The sequence below is a fragment of the Medicago sativa genome, chromosome 4, assembly GCF_051527215.1.
Source record: "Medicago sativa cultivar Bolivia chromosome 4, Bolivia_mono, whole genome shotgun sequence".
Classification (NCBI taxonomy): Eukaryota; Viridiplantae; Streptophyta; class Magnoliopsida; order Fabales; family Fabaceae; genus Medicago; species Medicago sativa.
The window spans coordinates 13,207,800-13,214,062 of NC_140752.1; the positions used below are offsets into that span (position 1 = coordinate 13,207,800).

At 38.3% G+C, this 6,263-nt stretch overlaps 1 long non-coding RNA gene across 1 annotated transcript; it reads right to left on the reverse strand.

The window, feature by feature from the left end:
• Positions 1-844: 844 nt before the first annotated feature.
• Positions 845-1,714, reverse strand: LOC146926458 (uncharacterized). Its single transcript, XR_015008126.1, has 2 exons — positions 1,422-1,714; positions 845-1,200 (listed from the first exon to the last, which is right to left on the reverse strand). It is a non-coding gene; the product is annotated as an uncharacterized LOC146926458 (long non-coding RNA).
• Between the last annotated feature and the right edge of the window lie 4,549 nt (positions 1,715-6,263).

The following is a 6,263-nucleotide window of genomic DNA, read 5'->3' on the forward strand; positions in this document are numbered from 1 at the left end:
GGTTGTTGGGCCGAGGAGGTTGGTGAGAGGGGAACATTTGTGTGGTTCGTGGTTTGAGGGGTAGGGGTTTGTTGGGCTGCTGGTGATGGTGATTGGGTGGCGGTTATGTTGGGAGAGGGGGCTGGTGGATATGTGGTGTACAAGTGTGAGGGAAGTAGGGGGATTATGCCATCATCTAAAAAGTTATAGTCAGTCTTTGTAGGAGCATTCATGGTGGAAAAGGGAAACATATTTTCCTCAAAAATGACATGCCGAGAAATAATGATTTTACGACTTGACAATTCATAGCACTTATAACCTTTATGGTTAGACGGATATCCTAGAAAGACACATGGTGTAGACCGATGTTGGAGTTTATTCCTAGTGGTGGACGGAATTAATGGATAACAAAGACATCCAAATACTCTGAGGTGTGAATAAGACGGGTCTTTTTGGTAGAGAATTTTGGTGGGTGACTGGAGAGTGAGTTTCTTGTTTGGAAGTATGTTGTGTAGGTAAGTGGCCATTTGAAGAGCATGGTGCCAGAAAACTGGTGGAATAGAAGCATGGGCAAGGAGGGTTCGGATTATATTATTGATTGTACGAATTTTTCTTTCGGCTTTTCCATTTTGAGGGGAGGTATGAGGACAAGAGAATCGAAAAGACATTCCATTTTTTTCACAAAACTTATGAAAAAGAGCATTATCGTATTCCTTGCCATCGTCACATTGAAAACATTTTATTTCACGTTCAAATTGTGTTTTAACGTGAGCACGGAATTGTAAAAAAAATGGAATGTACTTGTGATTTGTTTGAGATTGGAAAAGTCCACAAAAAATTAGTAAAATCATCAAGAAATAAGACATAGTAACGATGCCCTCCGGAGCTTAATACCGGAGAAGTCCAAAGATCGCTATGAACAATGTCAAAAGGCATACAAGTAACTGACAATGAATTATAAAAAGGTAATTTTATTTGTTTCCCAAGTGGACAAGAGTGACAAAAGAAATCATTTCGAAACTTATTACATAGCAAAAGTTTGTTTCGATGAAGAGAATTTAAGATAGGAGCTCCTGGATGTCCTAAACGACTATGCCATAACTCATTAGATGAAGCAGCAAAGGCGGATGGTGGTAGTGCTGTTGTGTTTGGTCTTGTGGGAATAGGGTAAAGGTCGCCAGAACTATTACATCTCATTAAAAGCGTTCCTGTCTGGAAATCCTTCACAGAAAAACCAAGATAATCAAATTCAACAGAAACGTCATTATCGATTGTAAATTTTCTGACAGAAACAAGATTTTTGATAAGTTTTGGTGCATGCAAAACATTGTTCAAGGTTAGGGAATTGGGTAAAGATGCATTACCACAACCAATTACAGGAATATGATGACCACTTCCAACAGTAATATTATTACTCATATTAAAATAAGATGTGAGATTACCTCCATTGCCCGTCATATGAGAAGTCGCCCCGCTGTCCATATACCATTGATCATCAGGAGGAGAGATGGAGAGAGTATGCATAGCAGCTTGGATGTCAGTCGGAGCATAATAAGATGAGCCTTGCTGACTGTTCATATGAGGTGGAGCAGTTGCCATGTGAGCTTGCTGAGGTTTAGGACCTAGTATGCCTGTTTGTTGATGGGGAGCACCGGTTGTCGGATATGGACACGGTGGAGTGGCCCATGGCTGCCATGGATATGCCCACTGCTGCTGCTGTCTGGGATATGTGGGAGTGGTCCACTGAGGTTGCTGAGAGGGAAACTGAGGCCACTGATGTTGCTGAGGCTGGGAACGACCTCCACCACGACCATTGTTTCTACCCCTGCCACGTCCACCACGACCATTGTTTCGGCCACCGCGACCAGCACCACTGTTGTTGTTGTTACGGTGGTTGCGCTGCTGAGAGGGAGTTGCTGAGGTTGCGTTATCATCAAGAGATGATACGAAAGCAGAGTTGCTGATGGAATTTGCTGCTTTCTTTGCTTTGGCCGTTTCTTCTAGGATAATCATAGAACGAGCTTTGTAAAAAGGTGGAAGAGTCTCTCCATGACGGATTTGTGAACCCACCGTAGCATACGCATCTGTTAGGCCAGAAATAAGTTGAAGAACAAGCCTTTCGTTAGACACGGGAGCACCAACATTAGAGAGTTGATCAGATAGAGATTTGAGATGTTGACAATAGGTGGATGCATCAGGAAATTGTTCCATATGGACATTAGAAAATTCTTGCTCTAGGTAGAGAGCCCGCGAATTTTTATTGTCATAGAAAATGTTGAACAATCTGTTCCACGCATTTTCCGCGGTTGAATCCCGCTCAATGATGGTGTGAAGAAGGTCATCAGAAATGGTGCCATAAATCCATTGAAGGACAACAACATCAAGACGTGCCCAAAGATTTGGATCGGTGTCTTTGAGATTAGGAGATGATGTGGTTTCAGATGGGATGATATGATCAATGACTTGATGAACACGGGCATGGATTTTGAAGAGTTCAGACCAAGTGTTGTATTGACCCTTTTCAATACTTAGGGTAATTTTGATAAAATTGGTGATGTTAGAGATGGTGAATGCGGGATGAATGGGAGGATTGGTATTCTGCATGGTTGCAGAGTTTTTGGGAGAGGAGGAGGGAGATGACTGTGCAGCAGACATGATGAGAGAAAGAAAGCTGATCAGAACAGCGTGGGTGAGATGAGAGAAAGAAGAAGGTTGTGCAGCCGGTTATGTGAGGAGAACGGCGGCACAATTAGGGTTTAGGATCAGTACCTATGCTTACTGATACCATATTGGAATGATAGGCCTTGCCTTTCTATTGATTTTCAATGATACATATACAATGTCAGTTTCTCTGTATATTTGCTATACAATCATGACTATTTAATGACAATTATATTCTAATAATAACAATAATATTCTAATAATGACAATGTTATTCTAATAATTCTAATAATACACATCCAGTGGATCCAACGAGTATGAAACCCCATTTTATTTAGAACAGCCCGCAGATAATTCCAATCCATACGATCATAGGCTTTACTAATATCAAGTTTTAGAGCGACATACCTATCTTCCCCTCTTGTCTTAGCTTTCATAAAATGTAAGACCTCAATTGCAACCATGGCATTATCTAGGATGGATCGTCCCGGGACAAAAGCGGATTGGTTATCAGAAATGCATTGAGGTAGCACCTTTTTCAAACGATTTGCTAACACTTTTGAAATGATTTTGTATAACACATTACACAATGCAATAGGCCGCCAATCTTTCATGCTAACCTGCGTTGAACCTTTTGGAATAAGTGCAATGTTAGTAATATTCAAATCAGGGGGGAATTGTCCAGTGTCTAACCAACAACAACACTCTTTGAAAATATCATCACTACATAAATTCCAAAAATGCTGGTAAAAACCCGGGCTGTTGCCATCAGGGCCTGAACACTTGTCCGGATGCATAGAGAAAATAGCATCCTTAAATTCGGCCTTAGTGAATGGAGCTGTGAGCATGTCATAATGGTTATAAGATATAGACGTATTAATAACATCAATAACCGATGAGAAATTGCTATTTTGTTGTTGAAAAATGTTTACAAAATAATGTCGTGCCACATCTTGCATATCCTGCTCATTAGTAATTTTATTACCAGCAGCATCATCAAGAGAGGTTATTCGATTTACCTTTTTTCGAGCTGAAGCCGATGCGTGGAAAAACTTAGTATTACGGTCGCCATCTTTACGGTCGCCATCCTCTTTAGATTTCTTAAAGAGTGTCCTAAAGATATTTGTTACCCTTTCCATTTTTATATTAACAGTGGCAACAACTTTTTTTTCAATGCAGAAGAATGCATAATAGTTTTTTTTTTTTTTTCCTTTTTAGAGTGTTTTATCTTGGTTTTCGGGTGTCAAACATTGATTACGTTTGAACCTTTTTAACCGGTGATATCTTATTTTTTCTTGGGAAGGGAAAAAGTAAGCAAAACCCTTGAGAATCGAGGTCCGGGAGTTGTTTTCGCTACTGGAAGGTGTTAGGCACCCATAACGACTATAGTATCCTATAGGAACCGTCTTTAATTTCTACGCGCGCGCTTTATTTTTAAATGCTATGTTGAAAGTGATATTAAGCCTAAAGGTATTCTAAGTGAAGAATTGGAGGGAGAAGAAAGCATTTGAATTTTTATTTTATTTGAATTGAAGGAATTTTGTTCCTTGCCTACGTACCGGTTTAAGGGATCAAATCCACCGTAGTTCTCTTCCAAAAAATGTTTTTTGTTTTTGTTGGTTGATCTTAAGTTTGAAAATTGAAGTTTGAAGAATGGAGAGAGAGAGGCCTCAAGGGCATAAGATTGTGAAAAATGTGAGGTTGAATTAGTCATTTTGCAAAAGAAAGTCTAAGTATGATCAAAATTCTTTAAGGGTTTTTGTTTAAGAAAAGAAAAGGAAAATACAATGGGATTTTGATCCCAAGGTTTATTTAGAAAAATATTTGAGTGATGTTATTCAAGTTTTTTTTGGAAAGTTGATTTTTCTAAGTGTAAAGCCTAAGCATTCATCTAAACATACAATCCTAAACATACATCTAAACATGCATATTCTAAGCATACATTTAAAGTGGGGTGTGTGCATGTGTCGGTGCTTGTGTCGGTGTACATCATTAGAGTCCATTGTCCGTTACATCATTGGCCTAGATACATTCTATGGTCTTGCAAGAAATTAAAAATATAAAAGAAATTACAAAACTCCTAGGTCTTTACATACTAAGTTTTGGTAAAGCTTGAAAATGCAAGAGATAGAGTGAAGAAGGGGATGAAGTATGGGATGCTTTATGGAGTATGAAACATGAAATGAAATGGTTAGTGGCATAAGGAATAATAGGAATTGAAGGTTATAAGCAAAAGAAATACTAAAAAAAACTTGGCAAAAGTTAATGAAATTTTAACCTAAAAGTAACTAAATTCACCCAAAATTTACCACAATATCAAGACAAGTATATGACCTATAATCCTCACATCATGACGATTTCTTAAAAGGTTTTATCACAATTAATAATATGAGAGTTATAAGAACACATTCAAGTCAAAATCTATGGTATATCTAGGCATATTTGGCATTTAAATTTTCCACGTAACTTGTAACACAAGAAATTGACAAATCACATTCACAAACAGTAGAAAAGAGATTCAAATCAGAGGCAAGCACATCACCAAACTACCTAACAAGTACATGTATCATTTTAACAACATAGCACATCAAAACCATAGCAAAAACTCTCAAGAAAAACAAACTGATCTCAAGTAATATCATGCACATCTTTATCAATTTTTATTATGCAAAACATTCAAAAAGACACCAAGAAATATACTAAAACACATAGGAAAATTTTAGGAATTTTAATAATTTTTTTTAATGAGACAGGGGTACAAATAGCAAGACACAATGGTGCAATTAGCAAGAAAAACGAAGGAAAAATGAAAAGAGGTCCAGGCCCAAAGGGGAAACGGATCCTGGACTATCCAAACGTATCAGGGACGTTGGATTGATCCAGGATCCTGAAAACCCTAGATCCAAGGATTGAGGGCGCGTGGCACACCATAAGCTAAAGAAGGAACACAACAATGTTAGATCTGCACCGTACACATGAATAAGAACCAGATCAAACGGTCATGGGTAAAGAAGAGGCCGGTTTGGAGGTGAACCAAACTGGTTCAGACGAACCGGTTTGGTTCACTCTTCTATAAAAGCAGGAAGACCGGTCCAAATTCATTCTAAATCTTCTCTCTCTAGGGTTCGTCTTCTCTCATCCTCTCCGCCTCTCATTCTCTCGTTCTCTCATCTTCCCATGCTTCAACTCGTTCCCTTCCCACAATACACATGGATTCAAGCCACATATCACAACTAAACCACACATCAACGTAGATCGGACAAAACGTTTTGGATCTTGATACTTTTCGAAGAAAAATCATTCGAAATGCTTCGATTTTGTTATTTTTTGAAGGAAACCATTTGAAACGTTTCGATCTAAGCATTTTTTCAATGGAATCAGTTCGAAATGTTTCGATCCTGATGCTTTTTGACGAAAGTTGTTTGAAACGCTTCGATCTGGATATTTTTTGTTTGAAACGCTTCGATCTGGATATTTTTATGAAGAAAGTCGTTTGAAATGTTTCAATCTTGATGTTTTCTGAAGAAAACCGTTTGAAACGTTTCGATCCAGATGTTTTTCGAAGAAAGACGTTCGAATCGTTTTAAACTTGATATTTTTTGAAGAAATCAATTCGAAACGTT